We start from the raw sequence: 15,632 nt of genomic DNA, 5'->3' as shown, positions 1-15,632 counted from the left end.
TTGTAGAAGAGTGCAGATCACGACAGAAAGAATTAATTAGACCACTTACAGCCAACAAACCACCCGATCCAGGACAAAAGAAATTCCAAGCTTCAATAAATTTACTTTGACACTCATGACTACCCGTACAATTCTGACTGATGATTCAGTAATGCCTACAGGCTTCATTATCAGAGTTTTCCCTGGCTGAGATGTTTTCTAGCTACCTGTTTTCCTAAACCTTGCAACTCTCCCACCTGACCCTGACTTGGACTGTCCACTCCATCAATGTGACGAGGTTGTGGCACAGGTGTTCGGTACCTGACCTGACTTGAGGAACACTCCTTTGTCAGAAACAGAACAGACCTGGATTATGGACAGAAGCAGCTTCATCCATGGGGGTGAGAGGAGGGCAGGGGCAGTGGTGACAATACAAATGGAGGGAATGCAGTTGCCAAAAACAATAAAAGGCCTCCCTGTCCTGTGGCTGCACTCAAGGAAAGAGAAAATTCAAGCTTCAGCAGTTACAGTAAAGACATTAACTGACAAAGAATGGGATCCTATCACTTGAAATGGGGTGTGTGGAAGGACCCTGTTGAAGATGAGAATTTTGAATCTTCAGATTCTCACGGTTTGACCACACCAGTGGAAGTGGTAACCTCACCCTTGAAATAAAGCCTTTTTCACATGAGGAATTTAGTCCTACAGAGTCTGATAAACCAGCAGTGACTTTCACTGAAGAAAATGTCAGACAGACTTTCTGCCTCTACCTTTCTGCAGGGACAGACTGCTAGCTAGTCTGCTTCCTGGAAGATACTATATCTTGAGGCTTAACAGAGGAACCACTGCACTCTGAACATTAGACGTAATATCCTGAAGTGTATCAGAAGAACTACTGCACTCAGAACATTTGATACCGCATGCTGAGGCATCCCAGGTGGTCTACTACAATCAGGGCATCTGACAACACAATTTGAGACATGCCAGGAGATGTAATGCACACAGGACACCACAGTTGAGGGCATTCCAAGAGGTCCTCTTTATACAGGGCAACTGGGTAATTGACACCACAATCTGGAGGCCTCCCAGGGTCTCTGTGACATGCAGGGCAGTTGCCAAAAACAATAAAAGGCCTCCCTGTCCTGTGGCTGCCCTCAAGGAAAGAGAAACCACAGTCCATTGTCACCCCCCTCCATCTGTGTCCCCAGAACAGCTTCACAGAGGACACATTTTGAATGTTCCTCTGAAGATGCCACAGTCTGAAGGCCTCCCAGGAGATCTACTGCAGGTTGGGCAACATATCAGCAGCTTCTCTGCCCCTTTGAATATCCTCCAGTTGGAAGGCCCTCACAGGAGGTCTGCTACAGACAGGGCCACAGTCCCGACAGGAGCCCTGTTGGAAACGAGGGACCAAGGAGTCAGACTCCAGAGTCACCTTTGTTTCAGCACCTCAAGGTATCTTCTCAAAAACTGACCATATGACCAGTCATAAAACACACCTCAACAGATACAGGAAGATTGAAATAATCCCATGCAATCCATCATATTCCCACAGACTAAGGCTGATCTTCAATAACAACAATAATGAAAGAACACCCACATATACATGGAAGTTGAACAATGTTCTACACACATATACCTTAGTCAAGGAAGGAATAAAGAAAGAAATTAGAACACTTCTTAGAGTTTAATGAAAAAGAAGGTACAACATACCCAATCTGATGGGACACCATTGAAGCTGTGCGAAGAGGAAAACTCATAGCTGTGACTGCCTGAAAAAAGCAAACAACAGGAGAGAGCACAAATCAGCAGCTTGACAGCACACCTAAAATCTCCAGAACAAAACAAGGCAACTGCAACCAAGAGCAGTAGAAGGTAGGATATAATCATTCTCAGGGCTGAAATCAAACAAGTAGAAACAAAAAGGTCTATACAAGGAACCAACAAAACCAAGAGCTGGTTCTCTGAGAAAATCAATAAGATAGATAAACTCTTAGACAGACTAACCAGAGGGCACAGAGTGTGTGTCCAAATAAACAAAATCAGAAATAAAAGAGGAGACATAACAACAGAATCTGAGGAAATGAAAAAAATCATCAGGTCCTATTAAGAAAGGCCAAATTTAACAAAACTTAAAAATCTGGAGGAAATGGACAGTTTTCTAGACAAATACCAAGTACCAAAGATAAACAAGGAACAGATAAACCTTTGATATTACCTCATAACCTCTAAAGAATTAGAACCAGTTATTAAAAGTCTGCGAATCAAAAAGAGCCCACCACAAATGGGTTTAATGCAGAATTCTATCAGACCTTAATAGGAGACCTCATACCAATACTCTCCAAACCATTCGACAAAATAGAAATGGAGAAAGCACTACCAAATGCATTCTATGAAGTCACAATTACTTATACTGAAACCATAGAAAGACCCAACAAATAAAGAGAACTACAGACCAAATTCCCTTTTGAATATCAAAGCAAAAATACTTAATAAAATTCTCGCAACAGGACCAAAGAATACATAAAAATGAACAACCATCATGATCAAGGAGACTTCACCCCAGGAAGAGAGGGATGGTTCAATATATGGAGGTCCATTAACAGATTTCACTTTATAAAAAAACCTCAAAGATAAAAACCACATGATCATTTCAATAGATGCTGAGAAAGCAATGGACAAAATTCAACACCCCTTCATAATAAAAGTCCTGGAATGATCAGGAATTCAGTGTCGGTACCTAAACGTAGTAAAAGCAATGTACAGCAAACAGTTGCCAACATCAAACTACATGGAGAGAAACATGAAACATTCCCATTAAAATCAGGGAGTAGACAAAGCTGCCCAATTTCTTGCTGCTTATTGAATATAGTTCTTGAAGTCTTAGCCAGAGTAATCAGACAACAAACGAAGGTCAAAGAGATACAAAGTGGAAAGGAAGAAGTCAAAATATCACTATTCGCAGATGATATGAGAGTATACTTAAGTGACCACAGAAGTTGAACCAGAGAATTACTAAGCCTGACAAACAGCAAAGTGGCTCGGTATAAAATTAACTCAAACAAATCAGTAGCCATCCTCTATTCAAAGGATAAACAGGCTGAGAAAGAAATTAGGGAAATGATACCCTTCATATTAGTCCCAAATAATATATAATGCCATGGTGTGACTTTAACGAACAGATTGGGAAAAGATCTTTAACAATCCTACATCTGATAGAGGGTTAATATCCAAAATATACAAAGAACTCAAGGAGTTAGACTCCAGTGAGTCAGATAACCCTATGAAAAAAATGGGGTACAGAGCTAAACAAAGAATTCTCAGCTGAGGAATATCGAATGTCGGAGAAACACCTAAGAAAGGTTCAGCGTACATCTGGAGTCATCCAGGGAATGCAAATTGAAACAACCCTGAGAATCCATCTCACACAAGTCAGAATGACTAAGATAAAAACTCAGGTGACAGAAGATGGTCGCGAGGATGTGGGGAAAGAGGAACACTCCTCCTTTGTTGGGTGGATTGCAAACGGGTACAACCTCTCTGGAAATCAGTCTGGAGGTTCTTCAGAAAATTGAAAATTGGACTATCTGAGGACCCTGCTATACCTGTCCTGGCCGTATTCCCAAAAGATGTTCCATCATAAAACAAAACCCCAAAAGAACAACAATTCTAATCAACCAGAGCTCCTAGGGACGAATCCACTACCCACAGAGTACACATGGACCGACCCATGGCTCCAGCTTCATGTAGCAGAGCATGGCCTTGTTGGGTACCAATGGGAGGAGAAACCCTTTGTCCTGCCAAGTCTGGACCTCTCACTATAGTGGAAATTCAGGGCAGGGAGGTAGAAAAGGGAGATGTTTGGGGAGGAAAAAAAATTATAAAAGAAGTGGGAGGGTGAATGGGATGGGGGTTATGGATATGAAACCAGGAAAGTGAGTAACATTTGAAATGTAAATACATTTAAAAAAAATAGAAAAGAATAGAAAAAGAGAAATACCCAATAAAAATTAAAATGAATAATAAAAATAAATAAAATAGGAGCAAATTTAGAGAAAAAGAAGTTATATACAATCAGCCTTAAGGGTACTAGGTCAGTGTATATGGGTGTTTGCTGGGCAAACATAAACCTGAGTTTAAATCTCCATAAAAAGCACATCGGACTACATATATGCCTCTAAACCAAGCCTTGAGAGCAGCAGAGAAAATATTGGTGCTGGCATGCCAACCTAGCTTCAAGGTCAGACACCATCTCAAAGGACTAAGCAGGACAATGATAGAGCAGGACTCCCGAACTCCTCCTCTAGACTGTGCATGCGAACAAATGCTCACAACCAGGTGTACACACACACACACACACACACACACACACACACACACACATAGATACACACACTCGCATGCGTAAAATATTTTTTGAAGAGTATAGAAGACATCTAGTCCAATTGAAACCCATTTCTGGCTCTGCATTCTCCCTGCTTTTTCTCTTAAGTCCTATAACATCATCTGACAAGGGCATATTCTATTTATTTATGATCTGAAGTTCTTCTAGAAGACAGATGTCCCAAGAGGTGATATTCACCTGCTTTTGAAAAGCGTCTCTTGCACAATAAATACTTAACAGATCTTTATTAAATACATATGCTGTATATGAAATTTATTGTTTGGGAAGTATCCTTATGGAAACTAAATCAGAGAAACCCATCCCCCTCATGTCCTCTCACAAAGTCTCTCAATGTCTGTATGTGTTAGTAAAAATGTGGATGACAGCAAAGAGCAACAGAAAAGTTACCTGCAAAGCTCTTTACATACGGACACCCCCTACCAATTAACTACATAACAACATCTTTATTACTATAAGGTTACTAGGTGTGGATTAGTATAAGGTTACTAGATGTGGAAGTTAACATAAGGGTAGAACATCCAAGGGCCTTCAGGAAGAAATGACACAAATCAATGTGCCTAATCAATCTGTTAAAGAAACCCTGGAGGAAATGGAAAATGAATTTGATGCTTAAAGAAATACTCGCCAGAATTCAACATAAATGGCATTCAACACGAACCAACAATTTTTTTCTCACATATCTATCAGGCAAGAGCAGATCTCTGTCTGTCTGTCTGTGGTGAGTGTGTGTGTGTGTGTGTGTGTGTTAGAGAGAGACAGAGAGACAGATAGAGACAGAGATAGAGAAGAATGACTTGCTGTTTTGTTTGTCTCTCTCAGGATTGGAAAAAAGACACTTTTTTTGATTGCCTGAGCTACAACCCTTCATGAATGTTGGCTTCAGGTGGCAGAGGAAATCTCCCTGGTTCGTTTCCCTATAATATTAGCATCTCAGCCACTTCTCCAGAGATGAGCATGAACCAGGAAGGGTGGTGTGTGGAGTGCAGCAGCAGGTGTCACAGGCAGGGAAAGGAGAGCAGGAACTTGGAGCACATGAGTGAGAATGAGAGATGGGCCCAAGGCTCAAAGTGAGACACCCTCAACCTGTCAGTTCCCTCAATCACCTGCTGGGAAGGACCAGGCAGGCTGAGGGTAGGGAACTTCCAGTTGAGCACTACCTCGGGTGAAGAGACCCCTGAGGGCTCTGGCCTGCAGAACCAGCGCCCTGCTTAGTAAAGTGTGCATGGGGTCCGTACCACTGCCAGAGCCCTCGGGCCAAGGGACTGCCTCAGTAAGCAACCATGCAGGGCTCAACTTCGGTGAACCCGGGCCAGGACAAGCACTGGCCACCAACCTTTTCCCTGGCGCGGTACAACCCCGCAGAGTAGCCCTCCACCTTCCGCCATGCTCTGCTGAGGTCGAGACCCTGATCCTCTATAGCAGCCTGCTCCCTTCTTTACCTCAGCTGTGTGGTCCAAGGCGGGATATTCTCCTGGCAAGGGAATCCCGACCTGCCTAACCTGCCTGGTCAACCAGAGCTGTTACTCTGCTCTCTTAGGTAATCAAGGAAACAGGGTTTCCACACCTCCCATAGCCCTGACCCAGACTAGACCCTCTATACCTGCACACACCTGCCTATACCTGCCTTTTCCTGCGCTTTGATTCCCTCTCTGCTGGGAGGGCGGGCACAACCTGGTCGCCGGTGTGACGCGCTGGGAATCTCAGCCAATGAGAGGAAAAAGGCGGGACAACTGCAGAGGGGCGGGCCCCGTGCCACTTCTCTGAGTCCCACCCCTCCCAGTGACTCTGCTTCTAAAAGCACCAAGTCTCTTGTTTCTAATTTAAGTGCAGGTTCACTGAAAAAACTACATCTATGTTGAAGACTGCTCAAAGTGCCTTGGCTATAAGACCTCATGCCAACCTCTTCCCCAATAGAGTCATTAATTCTGGGAAACCCGAATCTGTACTCCTATGCAGTATTCACTCAGAGTTGCATCAGAATATAGTTCTCCTTGTTTTTGGTTTTGGTTTTATTTTGTTCACGGTCAGTATGTACAATGAACTGTTGTCCTATCATCTGCTGGAGGTCATAGGATTAAAAAGGATGAGTAAAGTTTCACCGAGATGACAGCAGGGCTATCCTCAGATATCTTTGGGGCCCAACCTTATATTTCTGTAGAGAAAGAGAGATTCTTGCATAAATTCTGGGTCCAGCTATAATACCCTTCGTAGCCCTGTCCAATTATGTTGCATACAATCGGGCACCTGACACAGATTCTTACATAAATCAAACTTTAGTAAGACTTTGAACCTGCTCCTTGGCCCGTGTGCTTTGTGTGCACATCTTTGTACACTCCAGCTTTAGCAGTCGCCAAGGCAGTTTAGCATGAACCCACATATACACAATCACCCCCTCCCTATCTTACAAAAATGTTTCTGTCCCCACCCTTGATATCTGTGATGCTTTCCTGCCTTCAGCAGGAAGCTTTCAAGGTAGGGGTTACTAAATTTGACCCATGTTGCTATCAACCATGAGCTCCATATTTCTTGACTATACATCCCCATGTATCTCTCGTGTGTTTAGAAAGCAGGCCAGCTCAGTACCTGGGTCTCTTTTGTTTTACTACCCTGGAAAAAATTGGACTTTGTCACTTTAACTTGTGCACAGCTTTGGCTTTCTCTGAGGACTGTTAAGGTTATGTACTTTAATATGCCAATCTCTTCTGAGTGTGGGAACTACAAATTAAATAATAGGATATCTGAGCCTCACTACAGACAGTCTAACTAAACCTAAGAGTGACAGGACGATCCTGCTCTAGGAATTTGACACATTAGTGGCCATCCTACCTAATCTTCCAGTCACAGCTGTGAGATAACAGAAGCATGGGGGAAAGTCAAAGCTACACTGACATATTGGGTATACTTTGGCAGTTTTTAAAGGCTCCCCAAATAATACAATCAAAAACTAAATAGTCTGTGGCTTAATCAGGGAGCAGAAGCGTAAGGTGGAGAGATTTCAATCAAGGACAGAAAAACCATGGAATCCCCATTTTCACCATCAAAGGATACATATAACTGTTCGAACATGTCTGAGAAAATCCCATAGCATTGGCATGTGAGGAAAGGTAGGATGTGTGTAAATGATTTATAAAGATGCACAACCCCCATGACCCATACTTTGAGCCTTTGATCTTACTCCAAGTTTAGCTCAAACTTTTCTTCCTTAATAAGAGAAGAAAACATCCCTTTCTTTCTACCAATATCCTATGTGTCCCTGGTCCAATTCCTTGCTCTTAGTCACAAAAGCCCAGAAATTCCAGTGGTAGCTTCCAAACTCCATAATCTATCAACGTGTGTGCACACTGTGTACTCGAACACACACAGACACAGACACAGACACAGAAACAGACACACACACACACACACACACACACACACACACACACACACACACACACCCAGTAAGAACTCCAATCAACCTCGTCTACAGTGAGACTTGCCTATCACTTCTGGTTCACTGTTAGTAAATCGAGGTCCACCTTATTTTATTGCCAGATATATTTAAAGTGTCAGCTGATGATCAAATGCAGACGATTCATTTTTTTCTTTAGATTTCTTGGTATGAATGTCTTTCCTATAATGCCTGGTGCCTGCAGTGGTCAGAAGAGGGTGACAGATACACTAGAACTGGAGTTACAGAGTTTGCTTATCAATCTCCTGGTGGACCCTGGAAACTCTTGCTCTGCAAGAGGAACCGGTGTGCTAAACTGCAGAGCCCATCTCTCCAGCCGCTAAACACACATATTTTTATAAATAGCTTCATAAGAAAGTCAGATGTTGTGAGCATCAATGATCTAGGCTCCCAGCAGAACATGGGGTCAGGCTCTAAACATTTCAGAGATGTGATTGGTTGCCTACTTTCTCATTAAGCTGTCCATGCATGATCTGGCTGTTTTCACAGGGTCTCCTAGCTCAAGATGCTTTCACACTCACTCTGTAGCAGAGGATGACCTGGAATTTCTGATCGACTGCCTCTGCCTTCCAAGTGCTGGACCACCATATCTGGTTTAGCTCTTACTTCTTAGAGCAGAAACAAATGCAGGGAAATGAGAGGGGTGCTGGAAATCACTGTGTACAAAGGAACTCAGGAGGTGAGGCTCAGAGATAGAGGGATGATGGAACTTAGGAAATGCCAGCCCTAGCATTCCAGTATACCCCATAACTCCCAGAGGATGAAAGGAACATCTTCCAGGTTGACCTATATCTTGTTGACACTGTCTAGCCAGATGTTTCTAGAAAGCCCCTTCATTTCCATCTCTACCAAAGCAGACTTGTCACTTCAGCCCAATTTGTGACCACACCAGAGGCCTCATAGGTAGCAATGAATATCCTAGTAAGAACACCAGTGGAAGGGGAAGCTCTGGGTCCTGCTAAGACTGAACCCCCAGTGAACTAGATTGTTGGGGGGAGGGGGACAAGGGGGGAGGATGAGAAGGGGAATACCCATAAAGAAGGGGAGCGGGGAGGGGGATGTTTGCCCGGAAACTGGGAAAGAGAATAAAACTCGAAATGTATATAAGAAATACTCAAGTTAATAAAATAAAAAAGAACTCTCGCTGCTTTTAAGCTAGTTCCAAGTCCTCACATGGGGTGTGTCATGACTGCCTGTAGCACTAGCTACACACACAAACACACACCCACACACACCCACACACCCACACTCACACACACACACACACACACACAGAGAGAGAGAGAGAGAGAGAGAGAGAGAGAGAGAGAGAGAGAGTAATTCTCTAAGAGATAATGTCAAGCTTAGTTTAGAATTTCGCACAGTTGGTAGAGTCCTTGCCTAGCAGGCCAAAAGGCCTGAGTTTGTTCCCAGCATGTACCAATGTGATGTTACATGTCTATAATTCAAGCACTTGCGGGCAGAAGTAGATGATCAGAAATTCAAAGTTATCATTAGCAATAAAGTGAGTGTGAGGTCAGCCTTCGATATATGAGCCCCTGCCTCAAGAAGAAAACAAAATGTCATGCAAGCCATGTGTGCTCATCCCAATTCATGTGGCCCCAGCATTTTACTCCGTGAGAATTTTTAACTAACATGGGCACAGACTCATCAGAGAGATGAACTGAAAGGTTTCTTCAAGTTAACTCTGACTGTAAATGTAAGATGGCTTCGATCTGGGTTGCCCAAAGAAAGCCAAGGATTATTCTCAGCTACAGTACAAAATCAGTTTATTGAAAGGTAGCTTACAGTCAGTGATGTCTACAGAAACATAAATACCCTGGAACGTCACAAAGGTGAGACAAGGGAGAAGGAGGTTACTTTATGATAAACTGATTAAATAATTATTGAAAGCTTGGTCATCATGTTTTAAATATCTGATCATTTTTAGTTACATATCTCTGCGTGATGTGTGCCCATGAGTATAGGTGCTTGTAGAGACCTTAGGTGTTGGAACCCCTGTAGGTGGAGTTGGTAGACACGGGTGTTGGGAACTGAACATGTCCTCAACAAAAGTAGTATGAGATCTTAACCAATGAGCCATTTCTCCACCCTATCATCATTAATCCTTAAGAACTTTTGGTCCTGGACACCCGTATTAAGGTGAGCTGCTTGGGAATGAGATTGTTTTCCTATTAAAATGTCAAGATCTGCTTAACTATGTTTCCAAAGGCATTTTTCGTTAAGCAAAGTTTCCCCCTGTAAAGGTCTATAATGAGGTCATATATAATATACATTTTATTTGAGTGCAGTAGAGAAGAGTCAAATGAAAGGGAAGGTCCCAAAGCCACACTGGACAGCCATATACACAGAGACAGATTACACCGTCCGGGGGACCCACACATTGCATCATTTTAGCTTTACTTTTCCATACAGTTTTTATGAACTACTTTATTGATGATTCTAACAATTTTCACACAGAAGGTAATAGACTAGAAGTTACAGAATCCATCACTCCTGGAGACAGACTCATAGAAGATGTCTTTATTCACTTGATTTCATTGGGATCCAAAGCATTGATGACCCAAGTGTGGACTGCTCCCCCACAGTGGCAATTTAACTTTCAGTATTGATTATTCTTAACTCTCAGCAAATATATCGTGAATTTAAATAATTCATGTAAGAAATTATTCAATAATGTTCATAAGAATAGTCTGTTACTAAAGAGCATTATAGAAAAATTTAAAAGAACTGTTATCAAACAGCATGTGGATTCTCTAGCAGTACACAGATAGGAAAACATACCAAATCAGGAGCCTAGCATCCAGAAGAAATGACTGGAGAAGTCTTCCTGAACACAGTCATACTGGCATTCTTGGTTACATGGCTTGTAGGCAGATAGAAGAGTGTGTCCATGGATGAGCTTCCAGTTCTCTATACCATTACCACCATTTTTATGCCATGCAATAAGGATAGTAACCTCTGTTGGACAGCGTTTCTGTTATTAGCTGTTCTCAAGGGCAGACTGTTTTTCCTCATACGATATTCTGCTTGTGCCTTTATGGGCAAAATGTTGTTATTCTTGTGCTGTTTATTTGTTCACCTTTTCCCCTATCTCAGGGCTAAGGGGCCAGCCTCTCCCTGCACAAGAACCTTAGAAGGTACTTTCACACCATACATGCTCGGGTTTGAAATAGGGGTGTGGTCTCTCTCCTGCTTCCAGATCCAGTTGGGATAGAAAGAAATGAAATGCCTAGAGATATCAAGCATTTATATCTGGTAACAGACTTAGAACTCTGGTGCTAGAACCAGATTAAGGTAGCATGCCATGTGTCTTTTACTACATAGACATCACATTAGAGTTAATAAAGATTCCATAGACTATCCTAATATAAACATTAGGATAACCCTGTAACCCTGAATGAACTGTGCCCTAGTTTGGTTTCTATTGTTATGATCAAACACGAAACAATACAGCATTTTCAAAAAATGGCACTGGTTCAACTGGGGATCACCACGTAGAAGAGTGCAAATCGATCCATTCTTATCACCCTGTACCAAGCTCAAGTACAGAGGGATCAAGGACCTCCACATAAAACCAGATACACTCAAATTAATAAAAGAAAAAGTGGGGAAGAGCCTCAAACGCATGGGCAGTGGGGAAAATTTCCTGATCGGAATACCAATGGCTTATGCTCTAAGATCGAGAATTGACCAATGGGACCTCATAAAATAGCAAGGCTTCTGTAAGGGAAAGGACACTGTCATTAGGACAAAACAGCAAACAACATGTTTGCAAAAGTTCTTTACCAATCCTATACAATAGAGGGCTAATATCGAATATATACAAAGAACTAAAGAACTTAGACTCCAGAGATTCAAATAACCCTATTAAAAATGGGGTACAGAGCTTAAAAAAGAATTCTCACCTGAGGCATATTGAATGGCTGTGAAGTACCTAAGGAAATGTTCAACAGCCTTAGTCAACAGGGAAATGCTAATTAAAACAACCCTGAGATTCCACCTCATACCAGTTAGAATGGCTAAGATCAAAAACTCAGGTGGCAAAAGTACCCATTGAGGATGCTGAAAAAGAGAACGACTCCTCCATTGTTGGTGAGATTGCAAGCTGGTACAACCAATCTAAAAATCAGTCTGGAGATTCCTCAGAAAAATGGATATTGTACTACCTGAGGACCCTGCCATACCATTCCTCGACATATACCCAAAAGATGTTCCAACATATAAGAAGGACACATGCCCCACTATGTTTATACCAGTCTTATTTATATAATACCCAGAAGCTGGAAAGAAGCCAGATGTCCTTCATCAGAGAAATGGATACAGATAATCTGGTACATTTACACAATGGAATACTACTCAGCTCTTAAAAACAATGACTACATGAAATGCTTAGGAAAATTGATGGGACTAGAAAATATCATCCTGAGTGAGGTAAACCAGTCACAAAAGAACACACATGGTACCACCCACTGATAAATAGATATTAGCTCATAAGCTCAGGATATGTTAGAAACGAGTCACAAACCATATGAAGCTCAAGAAGTGGGAAGATCAAAATGGTGATCTTAATTCCTTCATAAAAGTGAGAGCAAAATACTCATGGGAGGACATACAGGGACATAGAGTGTATCAGGAATTGAAGAAAAGGTCATCCAGAGACTGCCAAACCTGGGAATCCTTTCCATATTCAGCCTCTAAATCCAGTCACTATTGCTGATGACAAGATGTGCTTGCTGACAAGAGACAGATATGGGTGTCTTTGAGACGCTCTGCCAGAGCCTGACTGATACAGATGGGCTAACCTTTGGGTTGAACAATAGGACCCCAATTACGGAGTTAGAGAAAAGACAGAAGTAGGTGAAGCGGCTTGCAACACCTTAGGAAGAACAATAATATCATCCAATGAGACCTCATACATGAGCTCCCAAGGACTAAACCAGCAACCAATGAGTACACATGGAAGGACCCATGACTCCAGCCACATATGTAGCAGAGGATGGCATTGTCCCCATCAATAGGAAGGGAAGCCCTTGGTCCTGTGAAGGCTTGTTTCCTCAATGTAGGGAAATGCCGGTGTTGAGTTTGGAATGGGTGGGTGGGAGTTGGAGCGTCTTCATAGAATCAGAGGGAGGGAAAGGGAGTAACATTTAAAATGTAAATACATAAAATATCCAAGAAAAAATACAGTTGAAAAAACCAAATACACATAGTGATACCCTAACAACATGAAGCATTTATGCATTTGGTTTTGAAGCACTGAATTTGGACAATGGAACTTTGTAATACAAAGAGTAGATGGTTAAATATTCCCAGCTACCAGACTTGTTTCTATTTTTATTCTTTTATCCCCTTACTCCATTTAATATTCTTTCTTTGTTTTCATTACTGTTTGGATTATCACATTGTTAATGCTCTTCGCTTTAGCTGTACGTACAATATTATTCAAGAGTAAAAAGGGTGAACAATCGGGTTGAAAAGTATGCAGTTTACTCACAAATGGTGTGTGGAATAGACAAAGATGAGCATGTAGATCTGGATCCTTTAGGTGTGTGGGGGGTGCAGGGCTTGCTGTGATGGGAGAACTGGGTTCTGATGTTGCCAAGTATTAACAGTTTCTGTTGCTTATGTCCTTGTGCTTGAGTGCTGCCATCTGTATATCTCTGGGTTTGATTGGTCTAGCTGTCTCTCACTGGAGCCTGTCCCTACTGCAAGCCTGTTGACCTGTGAGCCTGTGATTCTGTGATCCTGGATACATCAGAACTTCTTGAGGGTCAAGCTGCTTCTACGTGTGGACTCAGTGGGGTCATCTAAAATTGTGAAAACATTAATAAAATATTAGTTTTCAAATTACTCTGTTCATATATAGAAGTAAATATTCATAAATACATACACACATATATAAATAAATAAATAAATAAATAAATAAATAATTAGACTCCAAATATCAAATGTGTTCCCACAATTTTATATCTCTTTTTTATCATTTTTAATTTAACCTGTGTATTATCCTAATTTTTAAACAGCCTTAAACTTCCTTGACCAATCTATCAATTAGTTACAAAGTTTCTAATGGGAGAAATTGAGGAGAATACTCTCTGGCAACATTCCAGACCCCACTTGAAAATGCCTAGTGTCATCTGTGCCCTCTGAACACAGGGACCTAGGAGCATTCAGGGGCATGACCCTTCTAGTTCCTGCCCTCCCTGAGAGCTGAAAATCAGCTGCCAGGACCAACTACAACCCTGAGAACAGAACACTCTGTTCTTGGAACTGGCTGAAAGTGAACAGGAAAAGAGGTCCACAGGAGTGCAGACACACGGGCCTACAGGAGAATCAAGCCACAGCCAGAAACAGCAAGACAAGCTAACATCAGAGACAAACTGATGATGAGAAGTAAGCACAGGAAGACAAACAACAGAATCTAAGACTACTTGGCATCATCAGAGTCCAGTTCTCCCTTCAAAGGAAATATTGGATATCCAAACACACTGGAAAGGCAAGACTTAGATTTTAAATCCCGTTTTATCATGACGATGGGGGACTTAAAGAAGGTCAGAAATAACTCCCTTAAGGAAATACAGGACAACACTGGTAAACAAGTACAAGCCCTTAAAGAGGAAACACAAAAATCCCTTAAAGAATTACAGGAAAACACAACCAAGCAGTAGAAGGAATTAAACAAAACCATCCATGAGTGAAAAATATAAATAGAAACAATAAAGAAAGCAAAAAGAGAGACAACCCTGGAGAGAGAAGATCTAGGGAAGAGATTAGGAGTCGTAGATGTGAGATTCACCAACAGAATACAAGGAAGAGAAGATAGAATCTCAAGGGCAGATGATACCATGGAAAACATCAGAAGAACCGTCAAAGACAATGGAAAAAGCAGAAAGTTCTCAGCCCAAAACATACAGGAAATCCATGGAAGAATGAGAAGCTCAAACCTAAGGAATATAGGTATAAAGAGAGAGAAGACTCCAACCTTAAAGGGGCATTAAATATCTTCAACATATTATAGAAGAAAACTTCCCTAACCTAAAGAAAGAGATGCGCATAAAGATACAAGAAACATACAGAACTCCAAACAGACGGAACAGAAAAGAAATTTCTCCTGTCACATAATAGTCAAAATACCAAATGCAGAAAACAATGAAAGAAATTTCAAAGAAGTAAGGGGAAAAGGTCAAGTAACATATGAAGGCAGACCTATAAGGATTACTCTGGACTACTCACCAGAGATTATGAGAGCCAGAAGTTCCTGGACAGAAGTCATACAGAACCTAAGAGAACACAACTGTGAGCCCAGGCTATTATATCCAGCAAAACTCTCAATTAACATAGAAGAAGAATCCAAGATATTCCATGACAAAAACAAATTTATAAAATCTCTTTCTACAAATACAGCCCTACAAAGGATATTAGGTGGAAAAGCCCAACACAAGGAGGGAAACCACACCCAAGGAAAAGCAAGAAAGTTAATCTCTTTGCAACCAAAATAAAGAAGAGAAACACACAAACATAATACCACCTCTAAATACAAAAATACCAGAAAGCAACAATCACTATTCCTTAATATCTATCAACAACAATGGACTCAATTCTCCAATAAAAAGATACAGACGGACAGATTGAATATGTAAAGAGTACCCAGCATTTTGCTCCATAGGAAACACATCTAAGAGACAAATATTGACCCTACCCCCGAGTAAAAGACTTGAAAACGACTTTCCAAGCAAATGGTCCAAGGAAGCCAGTGAGAGTAGCCATTCTAATGTTGAATAAACCAAAAGTCAG

General features: G+C 41.5%; 1 long non-coding RNA gene across 2 annotated transcripts in view; it reads right to left on the bottom strand.

Annotated features, from left to right (window-relative positions):
* Positions 1-15,632, bottom strand: part of LOC148000325 (uncharacterized) — a 69,454-nt gene that overhangs the window by 30,689 nt on the left and 23,133 nt on the right. For both annotated transcript variants that reach the window (XR_015641948.1, XR_015641949.1), the window contains exon 3: positions 13,333-13,645. This is a non-coding gene — a long non-coding RNA (uncharacterized LOC148000325). The remainder of the gene's footprint in view (positions 1-13,332; positions 13,646-15,632) is intronic.

The sequence above is a fragment of the Rattus norvegicus genome, chromosome 17 (genome assembly GCF_021556685.1).
Source record: "Rattus norvegicus strain SHRSP/BbbUtx chromosome 17, alternate assembly SHRSP_T2T, whole genome shotgun sequence".
Lineage (NCBI taxonomy): Eukaryota > Metazoa > Chordata > Mammalia > Rodentia > Muridae > Rattus > Rattus norvegicus.
The sequence above is the reverse complement of the archived record's forward strand: the minus strand, read 5'-3'. Positions and strand labels throughout refer to the sequence as shown.